Raw genomic sequence first — 11,181 nt, 5'->3', positions numbered from 1 at the left:
CATGGTCAAAAGATAAAGGAAGAAAAAAAAGTCAAAATAAAACATAACAAAAGTACATTTGAATGACACGAAGTGGCAGTGTTTTTATAACTAATGCCTGGTTGCTTGAGGCCGATATCGTGCAGGTGTTTGCACACATGCATATACACACACTCTCATTCAAATAAACACATACAAGAACACACACATACATGTAATAGTGCCAGACATGCACACAAACATATACAGTTGGCATTGCTGTTATGATTTCAGTTGCCCTTGATGTCTTTTGTTTTAAAATGTTTTTTGTTTTTGTTTTTTTGCTTTGTTGTTTGTTATTTTCTTGTCGTTTCCTTTTTTCTCTTTAGTTCATTCTCTTGGTTGTTGGTTCATTAGGGGGTTCCTGGGGTTGGGGAATGGCATTCATTTTATTTTATTTTTTTTCCTGTGTGGGGGATCTTGGAGGGTTCAGGTTTCACAAGATTGTGATCATGAAAAAGGAAACTACGACATACTTTATATCACTTTCATGCACATGCACCCTCACATAAGGATGGCTCTGTTTCGGAAAGACTGATACATGTTTGATAGTGTCTTGATGCTGTATTGTTTGTCCTTCATGTTCTAATAGTTTAATGTTACCCCTTGTGTTTTTTGTAATAAAAAAATAAAAAAATAAGCAGTGCCTCACAAGTAGTTTTGTCCCATGGAATAAATGTTGTGGATCTTAATGTTTTTCCTCATAATCCTGGACTATCGGACCACCATTTTATTAGCTTTGCAATTGCAACAAATAATCTGCTCAGACCCCAACCAAGGAGCATCAAAAGTCGTGCTATAAATTCACAGACAACACAAAGATTCCTTGAAACCCTTCCAGACTCCCTCTGCCTACCCAAGGATGTCAGAGGACAAAAATCAGTTTACCACCTAACTGAGGAACTCAATTTAACCTTGCGCAATACCCTAGATGCAGTTGCACCCCTAAAAACTAAAAACATTTCTCATAAGAAATTAGCTCCCTGGTATACAGAAATACCCGAGCTCTGAAGCAAGCTTCCAGAAAATCGGAACGGAAATGGCGCCACACCAAACTGGGAGTCTTCAGACTAGCTTGGAAAGACAGTACCGTGCAGTATCGAAGAGCCCTTACTGCTGCTCGATCATCCTATTTTTCCAACTTAATTGAGGAAAATAAGAACAATCCGAAATTTATTTTTGATACTGTCACAAAGCTAACTAAAAAGCAGCATTTCCCAAGTGAGGATGTCTTTCACTTCAGCAGTAATAAATTCATGAACTTCTTTGAGGAAAAGATCATGATTATTAGAAAGCAAATTACGGACTCCTCTTTAAATCTGTCCAGTATCAAGCTGCATACTGGAGCCTATTCCAACTAAACTACTGAAAGAGCTGCGTCCTGTGCTCGGCCCTCCTATGTTGAACATAATAAATGGCTCTCTATCCACCGGATGTGTACCAAACTCACTAAAAGTGGCAGTAATAAAGCCTCTCTTGAAAAAGCCAAACCTTGACCCAGAAAATATAAAAAAACTATCGGCCTATATCGAAATCTTCCATTCGTCTCATAATTTTTTTGAAAAGGCTGTTGCGCCGCAACTCACTGCCTTCCTGAAGACAAACAATGTATACGAAAAGCTTCCGTCTGGTTTTAGACCCCATCATAGCACTGAGACTGCACTTGTGAAAGTGGTAAATTACCTTTTAATGGCATCAGACCGAGGCTCTGCATCTGTCCTCGTGCTCCTAGACCTTAGTGCTGCTTTTGATACCATCGATCACCACATTCTTTTGGAGAGATTGGAAACCCAAATTGGTCTACACGGACAAGTTCTGGCCTGGTTTAGATCTTATCTGTTGGAAAGATATCAGTTTGTCTCTGTGAATGGTTTGTCCTCTGACAAATCAACTGTAAATGTTGGTGTTCCTCAAGGTTCCGTTTTAGGACCACTATTGTTTTCACTATATATTTTACCTCTTGGGGATGTCATTCGAAAACATAATGTTAACTTTCACTGCTATGCAGATGACACACAGCTGTACATTTCAATGAAACATGGTGAAGCCCCAAGATTGCCCTCGCTAGAAGCCTGTGTTTCAGACACAAGGAAGTGGATGGCTGCAAACTTTATACTTTTAAACAAAACAGAGATGCTTGTTCTAGGTCCCAAGAAACAAAGTGATCTTCTGTTGAATCTGACAATTAATCTTAATGGTTGTACAGTCGTCTCAAACAAACTGTGAAGGACCTCGGCGTTACTCTGGACCCTGATCTCTCTTTTGACGAAGATATCAAGACTATTTCAAGGGCAGCTTTTTTCCAGTGTTGAGGATCAGCGTGGCAGATGTGTTGTTACCTACCCGTCAGAAAGTCCAGGATCCAGTTGCAGAGGGAGGTGTTTAGTCCCAGGATCCTTAGCTTAGTGATGTGCTTTGAGGGTACTATGGTGTTGAGCTGTAGTCAATGAATAGCATTCTCACGTAAGTGTTCCTTTTGTCCAGGTGGGAAAAGGCTGTGTGGAGTGCAATATAGATTGCCTGATCTGTGGATCTGTTTGGGCGGTATGCAAATTGGAGTGGGTCTAGGGTTTCTGGGATAATGGTGTTGATGTGAACCATTTAGCAACCTTGCAAAGCACTTCATGGCTACAGACGTGAGTGCTACAGGTCTGTAGTCATTTAGGCAGGTTGCCTTTGTGTTCTTGGGCACAGGGACTATGGTGGTCTGCTTAAAACATGTTGGTATTACAGACTTAATCAGGAACATGTTGAAAATGTCAGTGAAGACACCTGCCAGTTGGTCAGCACATGCCCGGAGCACACGTCCTGGTAATCCGTCTGGCCCCGCAGCCTTGTGTATGTTGATCTGTTAATAGGTCTTACTCACTTCGGTTACGGAGAGTGTGATCACACAGTCGCCTGGAATAGCTGATGCTCTCATGCATGCCTCAGTGTTGCTTGCCTCAAAGCGAGCATAGAAGTGATTTAGCTCGTCTGGTAGGCTCGTGTCACTGGGCAGCTCGCAGCTGTGCTTCCCTTTGTAGTCTGCAATAGTTTGCAAGCCCTGCCACGTAAGACGAGCGTCGGAGCCGGTGTAGTATGATTCAATCTTAGCCCTGTATTGACGCTTTGCCTGTTTGATGGTTCATCGCAGGACATAGCAGGATTTCTTGTAAGCTTCCAGGTTGGAGTCGCGCACCTTGAAAGCGGCAGCTCTACCCTTTAGCTCAGTGAGAATATTGCCTGTAATCCATGGCTTCTGGCTGGGGTATGTATGTACAGTCACTGTGGGGACGACGTCCTTGATGCACTTATTGATAAAGCCAGTGTCATGACGTTTCCCTCTTTGGGTACAGCAAGCCGCATCCCCCTCTCCCTGTCTCCTACACCTAGGCTGCTGTGGTCAGAGAGAGGTCGTAAATTCCCGGAGGAGATTATCTCCTCATGGCCACAGTATAGAGACAGAGTGAATTTTCATAGACAACAAAGGAATTTCTTCCACCTCACAGAACTTGAGGTCCGAACAACATTTATGTTCCAGAGAAGGTATAAAAGATCGGTTTCGAATCCAGCTATGAACTGGTCCGTTTGGTACAATTTGGTGAAACTCATAGGAGACAATACGGCCACATTACCATAACGCTGTTTATATAATAGCCTCAGACATGAGATTTACATCTAATTGTTGTATAAGATGATGAGTGATGATGATACTGTTTGTAAAATTGTGTAATGTGACTGTTTAATGAAGGAAACTCCAATTCCCTAAAAAGTTTCACTAAGTCCTTGGCACGCCCCCAGGGGTACAGACAGGACCGGGTGTCATGAGACAGCCCTTTTCGATGTTCCGAATAAAAACCCCACTTTGAGAATTTCTCAACAGACCATGTTTCTCTCAATTACGAGAGGACAAAGGTTGCAGACCAGCTTACCTCGAAAACGAGAGGGCGAAGGTGGAGACCAGACTGCTGAATCTTTTAACCATCCCACGTGGTTAAACTCTTAGACTATCAATACCGACAGAATAAGAACAAGTCTTTGATATTAATTACTAGTCTGCAGCTAGGAATTTGGTATCATTGAACGGGAAGACCGACAACAGCCGAAACACATTCTATAACGATATGAATGAATGTCACTCTGAACTATTCATTCTAACCACGACAGAGAGAGAGAGGACGGACACTCTCTAACAGAAACAAACTTTTCAAAAGATCCCGACGACATACTGAGCGTAAATATATATATTGATTGCAATTGTTCCCGAATGAGTGAGTGTTCATGTAGGATTAGCATTTCAATTGTTATAATTATTAACTCTGTCTTGACTTCTCAGCTGACCCCCACTCCCCTTTTGTCTAACAAGCCACTATGCCGGTATAGCCCACTAGGGCACATTCCCCTATCATTTCTTGTAACCATATTTACTTTGTTTGTTTGTGTGTGCACTTCTGTGATTGTTTAGTTAGTTAATAAATTATTTAGAACAATTGATTTATGGATGACTCATAGTGAAGACTGGGTTCGTGCAGATAACCAACAATTTACAACGTTTGGAATGAGACTAACGTGAGGTAAAATAAATAATTCATTAATTCAGAAGACCATTGATCAGATATGAAAATATATAACTTTGTAATCTGAATATTTTCCTTGGTGTTCCGACTACCTGGTTACAGTTACATGATTAATCAGTTTAATCGCGTAATACTAATTACAGAGAATCTTTGATAAAAACTAAAAGTCTTCTGTCAGGACCCGGTTACGAACCTGGGTCTCCGGAGTGAGAAACAGTCACTTGACCAACTGAGCCACGAATAGTCAGCAGAACCCAGAAGATGAGGCAGACACAGCAGTACTTAAGACGGTGTATTTAATAAAGTAAAAAGGAGAAGTCCTTAAATACAAAAATGGCAAATCCAAAAGGTGGTAGGAATAGCACAAAAAAGCCTCAAGAGACATTCAAAAACAAAAACAGAATTCCACAAGAGCATCCACCGGAATCGACAGGAAAACACAGAACACTAGGGCTGGGTGCTAACATACAAACACAGAGCACAGAACTGAGGGAAACTAAGGGTTTAAATACAATCAGGGGAAACGAGGTACAGGTGCAAATAATAATGGGGAACAAGGGAAAAAACATAAGGTCAAAAAGCACAATGGGGGTATCTAGTGACCAAAACCCGGAACAACCCTGGCCAAATCCTGACAGTCTTCATTTAATGATAGTAAAGACACGACACCAGTGACTGATGTGGTGTACTCCATGTTCCAGTCTGTGCTAGCAAAACAGTCCTGTAGTTTAGCATCTGCTTCATGTGACCACTTTTTTATAGACCGAGTCACTGGTGCTTCCTGCTTTAATTTTTGCTTGTAAGCAGGAATCAGAAGGATAGAGTTGTGGTCGGATTTACCAAACAGTTATGTTTTGCGTAAATGGGATTCTTAACTGAGTGTTCCGGTTCTTTTCTATTGCCATCTACACTGTATGCCCTCTTCAGTTCTTCCTCTATTTCATAAGTTTGGTTTCAGTTGGGCAAGTAATCATAGAAAAACTCCTGAAATTGTATTGCATCCATTCAGATACAGTAAGTTTACATTTCTTGCTGACATGAAAGAAAAGGTCATGCACAAGTCAAAATTTGCAGAAATTACATATACACTTTGGGGTATTCATATTCTGATTAATATTGTATTGTATTGTATTTTATTGCATTATATTTTATTGAATGTCTACCTACTCAGGGGGAGGGATATCCAGCTATGCAGGGGAACAAAGGGGTGCAGGGAGCAGTCTGGAACCCGGTCTGGAATAGGCTTTGCAGAATATCCCCAAATCCAGACACCGCCTCACTCCTGTGTATCTGGGAGCCACAGCCGGTATGAGGGTACTGAAGTGAGTGGAGATGCACACCATAACATTAGATGTAATTTCAGATCAGATGCACAGTATCGTAGCATCTTCTGTTCATGGTTTATGTGAGTTACCACATTAGAAGGGCTTTACAATATGTTGGCTAATGACAACATTTGTATACATTTTTTGTCTCGTTCTGTCCCCTCTTTTCTCTCTCTTTCCCACAGTATATCCAACCCCACAGAGTCAGAGCAGATACTGAAGGACGTAGGCAGCAAATTGCGTACCTATCCTTTTGACTTCAGAGGGGAGACCATCTTGAGTGGACAGGAGGAGGGGGCATATGGCAGGGTCACTGTCAACTACCTGTTAGACAACTTTATCAAGGTGAAGTTTTCACAGTTTCAGATCCGGCATCAGAGCTATTCAAGAACACTGAGGAATGAATGTTAAGCAGTGTTGGCCATGAAGAATGATGAATTAGAAACATTGGTTTGTTTTCATTGTTTCTCAAGACAAACTGGCCCTTGTCATTTCCTTCTCATTCTTTCTTTTGCCATTTGGTAAGGCTTTGTGGGGCGTTGGCTTAGTCCTGGCAGAGATACAGTGGGTGCTCTGGACTTCGGAGGCGCCTCCACTCAGATTACCTTTGAGACCACAGACGTGGTGGAGGATAAGAGTAACGTCTTGGATCTATGTCTTTATGGTCGAGACGGTCACCCCTACACACAGAGCTTCCTGTGCTACGGCAGGGACCAGGTCTTACGCAGACTGCTGGCTCACTTGGTCAAGGTAACTAACGCTCTCTTAAAACACAGTAGTATCACAAATGCAGATTGATTGAGTACATCACAAACCAAAGTGCATAGTAATGCTAAAACAATAGAACAATGTTAGGCTAAAATAGTGCATACTGTATAGGCACTTATCACGATATGACTACAGAGCTGTCTTAAGTCTGCTTTGTCTCTCAGACTCAACGTGCTGGGCCCCATATATCACACCCCTACTATCCAGCAGGTTTCAATGTCTCCATGAAGCTGGACAAGGTGTTTGACTCCCCATGCACGGCAGACCAAAGGCCCTCTCCCTACAGCCCCCAAGTCTCCCTGACAGTCATGGGCACTGGGAATTACCAGCAGTGCCTTGGCAATATGTCCAAGCTCTTCTTTCTCCAAGTGCTCCTTTGATGGAGCAGCTTCATGGTGAGGAGGATCCCCATGCAGGGATTACACTTGAAGATCAATCACAGGTTCAATCTATGGTTCACTGTTTCTTAGAATTGATCCCATTTTTTATTCAAATGTACATAATATCCTAATATTTTTTTAACATACTTTGGTTCAAGCTATTTAACAATCAGATTAATTTCTTTTCAGAAGTTCTGTCAGAATAATAAGCTATTTTTCCATTTTCATTCATAGGCTTGTTCACTGTAAGCCAAAGCATGTAGACAAACAGCCCACAGCCTCATGATATTTATGGGACAAGATAATTGTCTGTTTATTGCTCTGATGTCAAGGGGCAGATTGAGCAATCTCTTGTATCCTCCTCTCCACAGACCTTCTCTGCTTTCTTATACACTCGTGTTCCTGAAGCGCACAACTGGCATCACTTTCACGTCTCCCATTATACTGGAGGGAGCCGTCCGCACTGTCTGCAACATGAGCTTCCAGGAGGTAATGCACTGAACTGCTGGGCTCGGCTGAGATGTTTAATATGAGTCTGGAAGGAGAGTTTACAGTCTAACCAGACACCTAGGTATTTGTAGTTGTCCACATATTCTAAGTCAGAACTGGCCAGAGTAGTGATGCTAGTGTGTTACTTTTTTTGTGGCAGGTTAGGAGAATTTAAGCAGTAGGTTAGGATAATTAAAGTGGTAGGTTAGGAGACATAGGAAAAGGATTAGGGTTAGCTAAAATGCTCTCCTAAACTCGTTATTGAAGTGGCTTGAAAACGTTTCCCCGTAACAATGGTCAGAGACAGAAGATGAGGAGAGGCACCCAACTCTCTGTTTTCTTTCCTGGTTCAATGAAAGTCAACATAAATTCACTCTATCTACTCTGATTTCAGAGCACTCACTTTGAGTGTGCCAGAGCCTAGAATAAATTATGAATTTAAAAACACCTGTTGAATCTGACCAGTGTCAGTAAATGTCGGCAAAAAAAAAGTAATTAAATATTGCCAGCAGCACAGTAAGTCGCTAACGAACTATATGTTAGTGACTGTAACTGTACGTATAGTCCCCAACCAGAAGCCATGAATTACAGGAAACATTCACACTGGGCTAAAGGGTAGAGCTGCTGCTTTCAAGGAGTGGGACTCTAACACGGAAGCTTATAAGAAATCCTGCTATGGCTTCCGAACCATCAAACAGGCAAAGCGTCGATACAGGATTAAAATCGAAGCGTATGACACTTGCTCCGATGCTCGTCGGATGTGGCAGGGCTTGCAAACTATTACAGACTACAAAGGGAAGCACAGCCAAGAGCTGTCCAGTGACACGAGCCTACCAGGCGAGCTAAATCACTTCCTATGCTCGCTTCGAGGCAAGTAACACTAAAACATGCATGAGAGCATCAGCTGTTCCAGATGACGGTGTGATCAGGTTCCCCACAGCCAATGTGAGTAAGACCTTTAAACAGGTCAACATTCACAAGGCCGCAGGGCCAGTTGGATTACCAAGACGTGTACTCAGATCATGGGCTGACCAACTGGCAAGTGTCTTCCCTCACATGTTTAACCTCTACCTGTCTGAGTCTGTAATACCAACATGTTTTAAGCAGACCACCATAGTCCCTATGTCCAAGAACACTAAGGTAAGCTGCCTAAATGACTACCGACCTGTAGCACTCAGGTCTGAAGCCATGAATTGCTTTGAAAGGCTGGTCATGGCTCACATCAACACCATTATCCTAGAAACTCCAATTTGCATACCGCACCAACAGATCCACGGATGATGCAATCTCTGTTGCACTCCACACTGCCCTTTCACACCTGGACAAAGGGAACACCTACAGTTGAAATTTACATGCACCTTAGCCAAATACATTTAAACTCAGTTTTCACAATACCTGACATTTAATCGCAGTAAAAATTCCCTTATTGGGGGAAGCTTCCACAAGCTTCCCCCAATAAGTTGGGTGAATTTTTGCCCATTCCTCCTGACAGAGCTGGTGTAACTGAGTCAGGTTTGTAGGCCTCCTTGTTCGCACATGCTTTTTCAGTTCTACCCTCACATTTTCTATAGGATTGAGGCAAGGCTTTTGTGATGGCCACTCCAATACCTTGACTTTGTTGTCCTTAAGCCATTTTGCCAAAACTTTGGAAGTATGCTTGGGGTCTTTGTCCATTTGGAAGACCCATTTGCGACCAAGCTTTAACTTCCTGACTGATGTCTTCAGATGTTGCTTCAATATATCCACATAATTTTCCTCCTCATGATGCCATCTATTTTGTGAAGTGCACCAGTCCCTCCTGCAGCAAAGCACCCCCACAACATGATGCTGCCACCCCCGAGCTTCACGGTTGGGATTATGTTCTTTGGCTTGCAAGCCTCCCCCTTTTTCCTCCAAACATAACGATGGTCATTAGAGCCAAACAGTTCTATTTTTGTTTCATCAGAACAAAGGACATTGCTGAGCGGCCTTTCAGGTAATGTCGATATAGGATTCGTTTTACGGTGGATATAGATACTTTTGTACCCGTTTCCTCCATCACCTTCACAAGGTCCTTTACTGTTGTTCTGGGATTGATTTGCACTTTTCGCACCAAAATACGTTCATCTCTAGGAGACAGAATGCGTCTCCTTCCTGAGTGGTATGACGGCTGCCTGCGTGGTCGTATGGTGTTTATATTTGCCTATTATTGTTTGTACAGATGAACATGGTACCTTCAAGCATTTGGAAATTGCTTCCAAGGATGAGCCAGACTTGTGGAGGTCTACAAATGTTTTTCTGAGGTCTTGGCTGATTTCTTTTGATTTTCCCATGATGTCAAGCAAAGAGGCACTGAGTTTGAAGGTAGACCTTGAAATACATCCACAGGTACACCCCAATTGACTCAAATGATATAAATTAGTCTATCAGAAGCTTCTAAAGCCATGACATCATTTTCTGGAATTTTTCCAAGCTGTTTAAAGGCACAGTCAACTTTGTGTATGTAAACTTCTGACCCACTGGAATTGTGATACAGTGAATTATAAGTGAAATAATATGTCTGTCAACAATTTTTGGAAAAATGACTTGTATCATACACAAAGTAGATCTCCGAAACCGACTTTCCAAAACTATAGTTTGTTAAGAAGAAATTTGTGGAGTGGTTGAAAAACAAGTTTTAATGACTCCAACCTAAGTGTATGTAAACTTCCGACTTCAACTGTATGTGAGAATCCTAGTCATTGACTACAGCTTAGCGTTCAACACCATAGTGCCCTCAAAGCTCATCACTAAGCTAAGGACCCTGGGACTAAACACCTCCCTCTGCAACTGGATCCTAGACTTCCTGAAGGGCCGCCCCAAGGTGGTAAGGGTAGGTAACAACACATCCGCCACGCTGATCCTCAACACGGGGGCCCCTCAGGGGTGTGTGCTCAGTCCCCTTCTGTACTCCCTGTTCACTCATGCCTGCACGGCCAGGCAGGACTCCAACACCATCATTAAGTTTGTCGATGACACAACAATGGTAGGCCTGATCACTGACAACGATTAGAATAGGAATAGGTTTGGTCGTTGCCCTCTTCACTACTGTCGTGGTGTGCTTGGACCATGTTAATTTGTTGGTGATGTGGACGCCAAGGAACTTGAAGCTCTCAACCTGCTCCACTACAGCCCCATCGATGAGAATGGGGGTGCTCGGTCCTCCTTTTCCTGTAGTCCATAATCATCTCCTTTGTCTTGATCACGTTGAGGGAGAGGTTGTTATTCTTGTGTAACAGTATAACTTTAGACCGTCCCCTCGCAAGTGACGTCACTGATTGAAACGCTATTTAGTGTGCACCGCTAACTAAGCTAGCCGTTTCACATCTGTTACACTTGCACCACATGGCCAGGTCTCTGACCTCCTCCCTATAGGCTGTCCAATCGTTGTCGGTGAAAAGATTTGGCATGGGTCCTCGGATACTCAAAAGGTTTTACAGCTGCACCATCGAGAGCATCCTGACGGGTTGCATCACTGCCTGGTAAGGCAACTGCTCGGCCTCCGACCGCAAGGCACTACAGAGGGTCGTGCGTACGGCCTAGTATATCAACGGGCCAACCTTCCTGCCAACCAGGACCTCTATACCAGGCGGTGTCAGAGGAAAGGCCCTTTAAATTGTCATA

The 11,181-nt window shown here is 42.9% G+C and overlaps 1 pseudogene; it reads left to right on the top strand.

Annotated features, from left to right (window-relative positions):
* Positions 1-4,124: 4,124 nt before the first annotated feature.
* LOC135549225 (ectonucleoside triphosphate diphosphohydrolase 2-like) lies at positions 4,125-11,043 on the top strand (annotated as a pseudogene).
* Positions 11,044-11,181: the final 138 nt, after the last annotated feature.

Source organism: Oncorhynchus masou, chromosome 1 (assembly GCF_036934945.1).
Source record: "Oncorhynchus masou masou isolate Uvic2021 chromosome 1, UVic_Omas_1.1, whole genome shotgun sequence".
NCBI lineage: Eukaryota > Metazoa > Chordata > Actinopteri > Salmoniformes > Salmonidae > Oncorhynchus > Oncorhynchus masou.
This window is presented reverse-complemented; position numbering and strand designations above follow the sequence as displayed.